Below are 12,211 nucleotides of genomic sequence, written 5' to 3'. Positions count from 1 at the left end.
TTGTCATTTCTGTCTGTCAAATAAATAAATGGAATATTAAAAAAAAAAAAAAAAGAAAAAGAAGGTTCAATTGCAGGGACACCTGGGTGGCTCAGTTGGTTAAGCAGCTGCCTTCGGCTCAGGTCATGATCCCAGCGTCCTGGGATCGAGTCCCACATCGGGCTCCTTGCTCGGCAGGGAGCCTGCTTCTCCCTCTGCCTCTGCCTGCCATTCTGTCTGCCTGTGCTCGCTCTCTTTCCCTCTCTCTGACAAATAAATAAAATCTTTAAAAAAAAAAAAAGAAGGTTCAATTGCAGAGATATTTTATTTTAATTTTATGTAATAATTAAAATATTTTCTTATTGGCTAACACTAAATTTTTACTTGTAATGGTTAAAAAAAATGGATATGCTCTTGATTATATTGTTAAATGTAACATCCCACCATAATTCTGATTTTGTCTTTTGTGGAAGGAATGCTTCCACATGCTTCAAATGCATGCCTGAAAATGCTGTATACTCTCATACATTTAGTCAAATATTGTAAGATGATGTTTAACTCTTTCTAGAAGTTATCTGTATTTTTTCTATTTTAAGTAGTTTATATTAAAGTCATATGCAAATAAATCCATACCAGTTACTAGACAGTCTATTCTGGAGAACATAGTAATTAGTTGTATCTTCCAAAGGTGCTTTTCCTACTGACCTAACTCTGTCTCCAGACCGTCTTCAGATTCTCCAGCTTCAACATCAGCTCTTTCCTGGACTTCTAGCCTGCTGGACTTCCTTGCCGACATCAGACTTGCCTTCTGTCACACTTAGGTTAGGCAATTCATAAAGAAAGCTTTCCTTCCTTCTATATACGTAGAGATAAACACAGAAACAGAGATCTATAGAAATATAGATATTAAAAACACAGAATTACACAGATATCCATTCTACTGATTTTTAAACTGACAGATTTTCACATCTCTACATTTTCTTCATTCAACATCAAAACGTTGAATGTAACTCATACTATTATGTATGTGTACGTTGACAAACCTTCTCTTCTGTGTGCATTTCAAAATTGTTTTTGTATCATCACAAAACTTAAGATGCACAAGAAAGTTAAATCTTAAATTCCTGTTGAAATCTTACAAGTGTGTTGGTGTTTAATAGGTGAGTTTATGTAGTCTTGACATGTTATAATACTAAGTCTTCTTATGCAGGTATTTCTTATTTGGGGTTCCTTATAATAGCTTTATTTGCACAGAATTTCTGTGGTGTATAATTCACCCATTTAAAATGTACAAGTGGAACAGATGGTGTGCCTGGGTGGCTCAATCATAATTCCAGAGTCCTGGGATTGAGGCCTACCTCTGGCTCCCTGCTAGGTGGGGAGTCTACTTTTCCCTCTCCCTCTGCCAGCCCTTCCCCCTACTTATTCTCTGAGTGTCAAATAGATAAAATTGTACAACAAATGTGCAATGTGAGGTTTTTAACTGATTCACACATTGGTGCAAGCAAAGCAGTCAATTTTATATTTAACTGCCTTAAAGAGACTTCATACACTTTAACTATCACCATCCCCAATCTCTTATGCCTTTGGCTAGGACACCACTAATTGGCTTATTTCACATTTTTTTAGTCTCATTGAGATATAATACATAACATATTCAAAGGTGCACTCTGATTTGCATGTATTGTAAAAGTTATCATCTCAGAGACTTACAAGTTGTCATATAATAATTTTTAAGAGCTATTGTCTTAGCAATTTTCAAGTGTATTGTTAATTATATCCAGTATACATTGCATACATGCCTGTTATCTACTCACCTGATGATATACAAGGTATTTCCATTCTATTGGCTATTACAAAGTTGTGCAATTATTTTGCACCTGTTTGTGCATTTTCTCATTTTGTATTTGTAATTGACTTCTAGTTTTACACCATAGTGGTTGGAAAAGGTGCTTGATACCCTTTCAATCATAAACTTCTTAAGACTTGTTTTATGGCCCAACATATACTCTATACTGGAGAATGCTCCATGTGCATGTGGGAAGAATGTGTTCTCAGACACTGTTGGATAGTGCTGGAAGTCTGCCAGCCTCTTACCATTGAAGTCTGATGTTCCCTCACTCATTTGCTGTCTGGATAATCTACCCATTATTGAAGGTGCAGTATCGAAGTTCCCTTTTAATGTATTGCTGAATCTTCCTCTGTTCTTGTCTGCTAATAGCTGCTTCATGTGTTATATGCTTTTATGTTGCATGTGTAATAATTATAAAAGTTTTAGCTGTTTGTTAAATTGACCCCTTTATTACTTTTTTTTAAGATTTTTTATTTATTTATTTGACAGAGATCACAAGTAGGCAGAGGGGCAGGTAGAGAGAGAGGAAGGAAATCAGACTCCCCACTGAGCAGAAAGCCCAATGGGGGCCCCAATCCCAGGACCCCGGGATCATGACCTGAACCAAAGGCAGAGGCCTTAACCCCCTAAGCCACCTAGGCGCCCCTATTACTTTTTTCGTTTTAAGGAAAAGCATTCATTTGAAAAATGTAAAAGAATACTATAGATCTATCAAACAAAATTAGTCTTTAAAAGTAAGTGCCTCTGATGTATCCAAATCTTGACAAATCAACAGAACCATCTAATGTACAAAAAGACTGATCTCTGCTCAAGGAGCAGAAATCAATAAAGAGAAATGTCTTGTCACTACAGACTCTTCATGAATACACAAACCTACAGCTTTAATGTAACAAATCATACCTCCATGTGTTAGCTACCTTTCTCCACAATTAAAGGAGTGAACGTTTTGTATTTAGTAAATGCATACAACTCTTAGTCATAGGTAAGCCATGCTAGAAATGTTGAAGCAACTAGAATATAAGGGTTTCTTATGGGAAGATGTGCATTTCTGGAAAAAAAAACCAGCTTGGACTAAATCCACTATCTCAACTAAGGCAAAGGTGATCCATAGGAAGCCTATCATTTGCAACTGAATATATAGAAAACTGCCTGGAAATAATATCAGGAATCTTACTGAAGGGCATTATGGTAACCTGCCTGAGAGTCCAAGTCATTTATTTAGGGACTTTAAATAGCAGATAGTAGGGGCACCTGGGTGGCTCAATCAGTTAAGCATCTCCCTTTAGCTCAGGTCATGATAATAGGGTCCTGGGATTGAGCCCTATTGCACCGCAGGGAGCTTCTCCCTCTCCCTCTCCCTCTGCTTGCCACTCCCCCTACTTGTGCTCTCTCTGGCAAATTAAAAAAAAAAAAAAAAAGACAGATAACAATGTAAATGAAATAACACGTGAAAAAGATATGCAATGGGTAATAGCAAGATTAGTTAGACAACTGAATACTGTGGAAAAGATTAGCCTCTACAACTAAGTTTCGATAAATTATTGGCTACTTATTACAGTAAGTAGCCAAGATTTTCAATGCAACCATATTTTTCCACACACATCAGAATCTGACAGCAGTAGGTTTCCTCAAATTGTTATTCAGTGTTTCCCCCCCCAATCCTCAAAACACAGATGGTTTTTGAAAATCAACTGTTTAGGGGACTCCTAACATATCAGTGTTCATAAAGCTTAATGCAAGCTACGGGTGAGGCACCTGGACAAACACCACCAACATTTATGGGAAAAGGTACCAGTTTTGGAAGAGGAAAGTATTGCACAAGTTACATAATCATACTATTCCTGCCCTTCCAAAAACAAAACAATGGGGGAAGTCTTCTTTGACATTCTGCCAAAAACTACAATATTATAAACACTGCACAAAGTGAGCCCATTATGTTACGTGAGCTTTGCCCTGTTTTACTTCAATCTCTGGCTTTTTTTTTTTTTTTTTTTTTTTATCTTTTTTTTTTTTTTTTTTTTTTTTTTTAAGGATTTTATTTATTTATTTGACAGAGAGAAATCACAAGTAGATGGAGAAGCAGGCAGAGAGAGAGAGAGAGGGAAGCAGGCTCCCCGCTGAGCAGAGAGCCCGATGCGGGACTCGATCCCAGGACCCTGAGATCATGACCTGAGCCGAAGGCAGAGGCTTAACCCACTGAGCCACCCAGGCGCCCCCAATCTCTGGCTTTTAACGTTTATTTTCACTCATGTAAGCAGAACTAACCTGCTTTTTTTTTTTAAGATTTTATTTATTTATTTGACAGAGAGAAATCACAAGTAGATGGAGAGGCAGGCAGAGAGAGAGGAAGGAAAGCAGGCTCCCTGCTGAGCAAAGAGCCCAATGAGGGCCTCGATCCCAGGACCCTGAGATCATGACCTGAGCCGAAGGCAGCGGCTTAACCCACTGAGCCACCCAGGCTCCCTAACCTGCTTTCTTTTTGAGTCCGTTTACATGGAATATTCTTTTCCACACCTGCACTTTCAGAGCGCTCTTAAAGCTGAAGTGATTCTCTTGAAGACTGTATACAGTTGGGTCTTCTATTTCTTTCCTTTCAGGCAATCTGTATCTTTGGATTCAAGAATTTAGGCCCTTTATATTTAAAGCAAGTATCAGTACAAGTATGGAGTTACAGTCTGGCTGTTTAGAATTATTCCTCTCCTTATTCATTAGCTATCTTTGTGATTTCATGATTCTAAATAAGGGAATACTTAGATTATTTTATGTCTTGTGTATTTACTACATTATTTCATTTTGTCTTTACCATGAGGCTTAGAGAAGACATCTGACAGCACTCTATTTTAACTTCATTTTTTTTTTAAGATTTTATTTATTTATTTGACAGAGAGAGAGATCACGAATAGGCAGAGAGACAGACAGAGAGAGAGATGAGGAGAAGCAGGCTCCCTGCTGAGCAGAGAGCCCCATGCGGGACTCGATCCCAGGCCCCTGGGATCATGACCTGAGCCGAAGGCAGAGGGTTAACCCACTGAGCCACCCAGGCACCCCTCTATTTTAACTTCTTACCAGCTTAGTTTTGCATACTAAAATGGTTCCAGGACTCTGGTAATTCTCCAAAAATGTGGATATGCAAGTGTATGTCATTTTACAGAAGTTAGCTATTCTCAGATATGTCAGGATTTCTTCATTTTAACCCCATCAACTCATACTCTCTAACAATTACTATTGTGAAGACTGCTATCTTGTTTTCATTAAAAACACCAATTAGTAAAACATGTAATTGGTAATGGTCACAATTTTTTTAGTTTTAATAAATGGAGAATGATGTCCTGAACAATTACTTCATGAGGATCTATATCAATATTATAACCACAAGAGGAATATTCACTTAGATTTTTCTCATATATTGTATGTTACACAGTCCTTCATCTTCCATGGAAAATTAGATATGCATGAGTCCCACCTAAAGAAGAAGGGCATCTTATATCCCTGATGCAGTAATGATGATCCACATACTTTCACACACTCACTAGGAATAAATGAATTTTCTGAAGAGTTCTAAGAGTAGAAACACATGAATAATTGCAAGTCACAAATCTCATATAGGGTCCATGGAAACACAAACACACTGAAATTATACCCATGCAAAAATCCCTTCTCTCTTTTGAAGCATAATAGAACATACATTATCTAACTAACTTTGCATTAAGACTTTTTTGATATAATCTGCGAAGAGTGTGACTGGTGTACTGCTCTGTTCTGGGAATTCTATCACATTTATTGACATTTGATGTTCAACTAAATACATTTCTATGGACTTTTATGTGTCAACTTCCTTTACTTCTCTGAACTCTCTGATGTTTCCTAAACTGTAAGAGACAGTCTTTCCTCATTCATTATGTTTGTAGAATTTGACCCAAGACTGCATTTTGGGATACCGAGTAAGGACTGAAATCTAGTTAAAGGCTTGGCCACTGTCTTTACATATTACAGTTTTGCTCCTGGATGGTAACAATGATGTTGAGCAAGTTATGACTTCCAGCCAGAGGCCTGCCATGTTCTTTCCATTTCTAGTATTTCTCCACAGTATGAACTCTGGGATGCTGACTTAAGTGTTGAGAGTCCAAAAGCTTTACCACATTCTTACACATACAAGATTTCTCTCTACTATGAATTCTGTAATGCTGGGAGAGGCTTGAGCACTAAGAAAGGGTTTGCTGTATTTTTCTATTTGTAGAATCACCTCCACTATACATTCTTGGATAAGGAACAAGGGTTTAGCATTGCCTAAAGGTCTTGCCACATTCTTTACATGTGTATAATCACTCTCCAAATTGAATTCTCTGATGTGGAGTTAAGAGTTCATCAGCCCTCCCAAATTCTCTCAGTCTTCAAATTTGTTAGGACTAGTTCCAGTAGGAATTCTGTGATGTTCTGTAAGGTGTGACTGCTGGATAAAGACCTGGCCACATTCTTTACATTTCTAAGGCTTTACTCCAGTATGACTTAAGTGACGTATGGGAAGGGATGCATGCCACTTAAAGACCTTGCCACATACTTGACATCTATAAGGTTTCTCACCAGAATGAATTCTCTGATGTCGAGTAAGGCCTGAATGGAACATAAAGACCTTGCCACATTCTTCACAATTATAAGATTTCTCTCCAATATGTATTCTGTGATGTCGAGTAAGGCTGGATTCCTGCTTAAAGGCCTTGCTACATTCTACACATTTGTGAGGTTTCTCTCCAATATGAACTCTGTGATGATTAGTAAGGGTTGATTGATGGGTAAAGGCCTTGCCACATTCTTCACAATTATATGGTTTCTCTCCAGTATGAACTCTGTGGTGTGTAGTAAGGCCTGCTTTACGGATAAAGGCCTTGCAAAATCCTTTACGTTTGTAAGGCTTCTCTCCAGTATGGATTTTGTGGTATTGACTACGGCTTGAATGCCTGCTAAAGGCCTTGCCACAGTCTTTACATTTGTAATTCTTCTCTCCAGTATGAATTCCGTGATGGTGAGTAAGGGCTGAGAGCTGCTTGAAGACCTTCCCACATTCTTTACATCTGTAAGGTTTCTCTGGAGTATGAATTCTGTGATGGTGAATAAGGATTGAGCAATGCTTCAAGGCCTTCCCACACTCTTGACATTTTTAAGGTTTCTCTCTGAAAAGAATTCTGCGATGTTCAAGAAGCTTTGACTGCTGCCTAAAGGCCTTTCCACATTCTGCACATTTGTAAGGTTTCACTCTAAAATGAATTTTGCGATGTACAAGAAGGTTTGACTGCCCCCTAAAGGCCTTTCCACATTCTGCACATTTGTAAGGTTTCTCTCCAGTATGAATTCTGTGATGTTCAGTAAGGGATGACATCCGCTTAAAGGTCTTGCCACATTCTTGACATTGGTAAGGTTTCTCTCCAGTATGAATTCTGTGATGTTGAGTAAGTTGTGAAGACTGACTAAAGGCCTTCCCACATTCTTGACATTGGTGAGGTTTCTCTCCGGTATGAATTCTGTGATGTTGAGTAAGGTTTGATCTGTGGTTAAAGGTCTTGCCACATTCTTGACATTGGTAAGGTTTCTCTCCAGTATGAATTCTGTGATGGTGAGTAAGGGTCGAAGGCAATTTAAAGTCTGTGCTGTATTCTTTACTTTTGTAAGGTTTCTCTCCACTACAGATTGTCTTATGTATATGTGTTCCTGATGACTGACTAAACGTGTTCCCAGGCTTCTTATATCTGGATGGGTTTTTTCCCACATAAATTTTTGGATGATCACCAGAACTGGAGGACTGGTTAAAATCTCTTTCACATTCATTGGAATTTTCTCTTATATGCATACTGTTAGACAGAAGGATGGATCTTTGAGAAAAGTCTTCCCCACATTTAATAGGCTTGAAATGGTTCCCTGCAAAATGAGTCCTCAGATGTTTATTAACATTTGAGCCTTCATGAATTTTTTTCTCAGATTCACTGCCTTGAGCAATTCCCTCTCCATTGAAAATGCTCTGGGAATTTGGAAGGGTTGAGTCTTTAGTGAAGGACCTCTCAAATGGATCCCACTTAGCAGTTGTTTCTCCACATTGAAATCTCTGAAGTTTAGAAATATTTGAATGAAAGGTCAGTCCAACCCTATTTTCAAAACTGTTTAAATCATTATGTTCAGCACAGGCTCGGTAACTTTCCAGATGTTCCACATTCTCCATCCATAAATATGGATGTTTGAGTGTTTGAGTGGAGCTCCTGCTGACAGAAACACCCTGCCTTACAGAACTAATGGACTTAAAAAGGAAGGTTTTACCAAGTATTTTGTATCTTTCACTATTCTGGGCAGTCGTCTCAATTTGGATATATCCTTTTCGATCATTATCCCAGTCTATCATTAAGTGTAACTTCTCAAGGACACTATGTTTATATCGACCCACTGACACATTTTGAAATGAAGCTTCTTTGCATGGCTCTGGCAGGAAGCTCAGGGTGCCCTGTGAAGATACAGCTGAAAGATATTGAAAAACAGAAAAGTCAACTCATTCCCCTTACTACTTTTAGAGGAATATACTGAGGATGTCTAACATAGCAACCATAACATCAATGAGAGAACGTCAGCACGATGGCTGAGAAGGAAGCATCAGGACTTTGTTCCTCCGTGGACACATCAATTTGCACACAACATACTGACCACACAGCTTCATAGAAAAGTCTATAGTATTGTCAGGGTCTAACACAAATCACTCTCCTCTATATCAAATAATCAGGAAACGTACTATTATATGAGCCCAAAATCAGTAGAAGGAGGTATATTTTTGAAGACTTCTTTGAGACAGAGAGAGAGAGGAGAAGGAGAGCATGGTGAGGTGAGGGCCAAAAGGAGAGAGGCATGTAGATTCCTTGCTGAACAGGGAGCCTGAAACAGGATTGAGTCCCAGAACCCTGAGATTATGACCCGAGCTGAAGTCAAAGGCTTAAACACAAGCCATCCTGGCACCCCTGGAAGAAAGGAAATTCAACATAAAACAGAAATGAAGAAAAATAGAATTTAGCAAGATTAGGAAAGTATCAATAGGATGATTTAGTTTTCAAGAAAGAAAAATAAAAAATTGACAGACCTGTAAACAAATCAAGTCAGATTGAGAGAGAAGACCAACTACTATTGGAAGAAGTAGCTACTCAGACAAAAGGTTGAATATTTCTTCAAACAATGGACAAATCTGAAGGGAAACAGAGAGAGGAAGGTATCGTGGGCTCTAAAGAAGTAACTACACTTTGGTAACCTGGGAAATTACAAAAATGTAGACATGACAAATGTCCAGATTATGTGTGACAGATGCCATAATTACTATGGTCTTTGTTCTTTTCTACAAAGCAAGTCCATAAAACTAGGCTCGGAGGCTTTTTTTTTTTTTTTTTTTAACTGAAACATCAACAGAAGATCACAAGGCGATAAAAGAAATGGAAAAATGTGTTCCCATCATGAGAACAAAATAAATCCCACCAACGAACCCTCAGTTAATAAAGAAGTCTTACTTGCATGGCAAAGATTTAACCATCATAAAGATGCACATGGAAAAAGGAAGAGAAAGCAGGTATGTAACTCAATGAGATCAGAAAATGGGTCATGACCAAAATGTAAACCCAAGGAGACAAAGTATAACAATCAGCCAAGCAGCAACAGGGAGTTAAAGAACACGATGACGGAAGTTAAAAACACACCAGTGGTCACCCACAGACTTGCTCAAGCAGAAGAAAAAATCAGACAATCTAAAGACCCTTGTTTTGAAGATCAAAGAAAGATGTGGAAAAAGACATGGTCTGGGACTCATAAGAGTCCTGTAAGTGGACCGATATGTACATTAAGGGGACCCCATAAAGAGAGGAGAGTGAAAGGGGGCAGAAGGTTGACATGAAGAACTAAACGCTTCTACTGCACACATAAGTGGAAAGAAGAGAAATCCAACCATCTCAGTAATCCATAGTATAATAAATGCCAAGAGAGGAACACAGTGACACATAAAAGACCTATCAAAAATCAGATGTGAAGGGTCCCTGTTTGGTTCAGGGGCTACCTTTGCCTCAGGTCAGGATCAAGCCCCACACAGGGCTCTGTTTCTCTCTCTCTCTTGCCTGGCATTTCTCCTGCTTGTGTGCTCGCGCTCTCTCTGTCTCTCTCTCTCTGTCATACAAATAAATAAAAACTCTAAAAGAAAAAAATCTGAGGTGACCAGAGAATTTTGAGAAAGCATGACAAAAACAACTCATCTTCTACAGGAGAGCTCCTGTAAGATTACTACTGCAATTGTCCTTCGACTGTATAAGTAGAAAGGAGTGCGATCATGTACTCAAGCACACACAGAGGAAACAATCCACACTAAGAATAATCGACCTGGCAGAACTGTTGTGCCTGACTATGCAAATGAAGGCTACACCAAGCGAAAGACCCTCTGATTGACCAGCAGGTCAATCAAGAAAGGTTCTTCTGTCCCAAGAGAGGTGAAAGGGTCTTTCTGCTTGAAATAAAAGGATTCCAGGGGTGCCTGTGTGGCTCAGTCATTAGGCATCTGCCGTTGGCTCAGGTCATGATCCCAGGGTCCTGGGATCGAGTCCCCTATCGGGGCCTGCTACTCCCTCTCCCACACCCCTACTTGTGTTCCCTCTCACTCTCTGTCAAATAAATCAATAAAGTCTTAAAAAAGAAAAGGATTCTAAAGAGTATCTGAAAGCAAATGACAATATAAAACTCCTGCTAATGTAAATATTTACACAATTCTAGAAACCTGTAGTGCTGTAATGAGGTAGCACGGGTCACTTGTATTTCTGCTACAGAAGTTCTTAAACAAAAGCATAAAAATCATAAATCGACCTAGTTAACTGCACAACATAAGAGACAGAATTTCTGATAGTGGTAACATAAAGTAGGTTCAGGGGTGGAGAGGATTAAGTAGAAAACATTCCTATAAAATTGACAATATCCATTTAAAACGGTTTGTCTATACCTCTAAGAGGTTTTAAGGAACCTCTAAGGTAACCAGAATGAAAATACATACCAAAGAAGGAAAAGTTTATTAGCATGCTGTAAAAGCGTATCACGAGCGTAAAACCACATTTAATCTAAAATATAATACCTAGACAAGATACAGAGGTATAAAAAATGTTAAGAATTACTTTTGATTCACTGAAAGTGCTTCTCCTGCAAAGAATATAAATTCAAAAATATAGACTTTGAAATGAACGCTAGTAGTATAACAACTCACCTAGATATGCTAGAACATTCACAACCACCAGAAATATACAAGATGAATTACAAACAATGTAGACAAATACACACATAGTGTTATTTGGAAAGGGCATAAGACTGATTCAAATCTGAGTTACATTCGCATTGTTCAAAAGTGTTGAAAACTGTCTTCCTATTAAAAAAATATATATTAAAAAATAAAAAAACAAAAACCACAACTAACTAATGTTTGGAAAGTCTCATACAAAAGAAAGCACATTATTATGGAATATGCAAAACCAAAATAAGCCCAATTTTAACTAAAAAAATTCTACAGAAAAAATATATGAGTGATTTTAAAGGAAACCTTCTATAGAACTATAATTTCAATTCTGTTTTCCATAAAAAAAGGCATTTTCAATTTTGGCATGCATTCACTCACACTAAAGCCATAAGGAATCTTCATTAAAATCACTCATGAAGAGGTGTAATAAAAATATTATGAATAAGCACTTAAGTGACATTAAAAAAAGTAAACTGTCACTGATATACTCCTCTTCTTACACAGAATTCAATGGTATAACCATTCCTTACAATGGAGCAGAAAAGCAAATAAAGTCCATTTCTAAGTAAGCAAACACCACCAAAGTTGTAAAATATGCTGACAATAATTTTATAAAAATGCTAGGGATTAAATCCAGATCCATTCTGAGTAAAGTAGTTTAAAAAAAAAAAAAAAGGCTTATGATTAATTTTCCCTGAAGTAAAATTCCATTTATGAACAGAACATTTTTTTCAATGTGGGAAATTTACTATCTACACCACTTCTTATAAACCACATGCCCATGTCATATCAGGATTTTTGGTCTAATAAGTAGAGATGAGTCTCATAGACAACTAATAAGAATGTGAAGACATATGACAAAGTCACAGGAACCTCATATTATGGAAAAAATTATAAAATGAGGCACTAATAAGCTAAGAATGGAGACTTTAGGCAGTGGGTTCTAAAAGTTTTGAATCCCCTATAATATTAATTTATGTAGGAAATCTAGCAAACAAATAGACACATTACATTAGTTCACCACTGAGGAATGGAACACATGGAAGGGAAACTTCTCCTTTGTACAAAGATAAGTGAATGTTTGGAGTGAAATAAAGAATTAC

At 37.7% G+C, this 12,211-nt stretch overlaps 1 pseudogene; it reads right to left on the bottom strand.

Annotated features, from left to right (window-relative positions):
* LOC123391214 overlaps positions 1 to 7,235 on the bottom strand; it is a 28,683-nt pseudogene extending 21,448 nt beyond the window's left edge.
* Between the last annotated feature and the right edge of the window lie 4,976 nt (positions 7,236 to 12,211).

The sequence above is a fragment of the Mustela putorius genome, unplaced genomic scaffold, assembly GCF_011764305.1.
Source record: "Mustela putorius furo isolate JIRA1106 unplaced genomic scaffold, ASM1176430v1.1 tig00000196_pilon_pilon_pilon, whole genome shotgun sequence".
Classification (NCBI taxonomy): domain Eukaryota; kingdom Metazoa; phylum Chordata; class Mammalia; order Carnivora; family Mustelidae; genus Mustela; species Mustela putorius.
The sequence above is the reverse complement of the archived record's forward strand: the minus strand, read 5'-3'. Positions and strand labels throughout refer to the sequence as shown.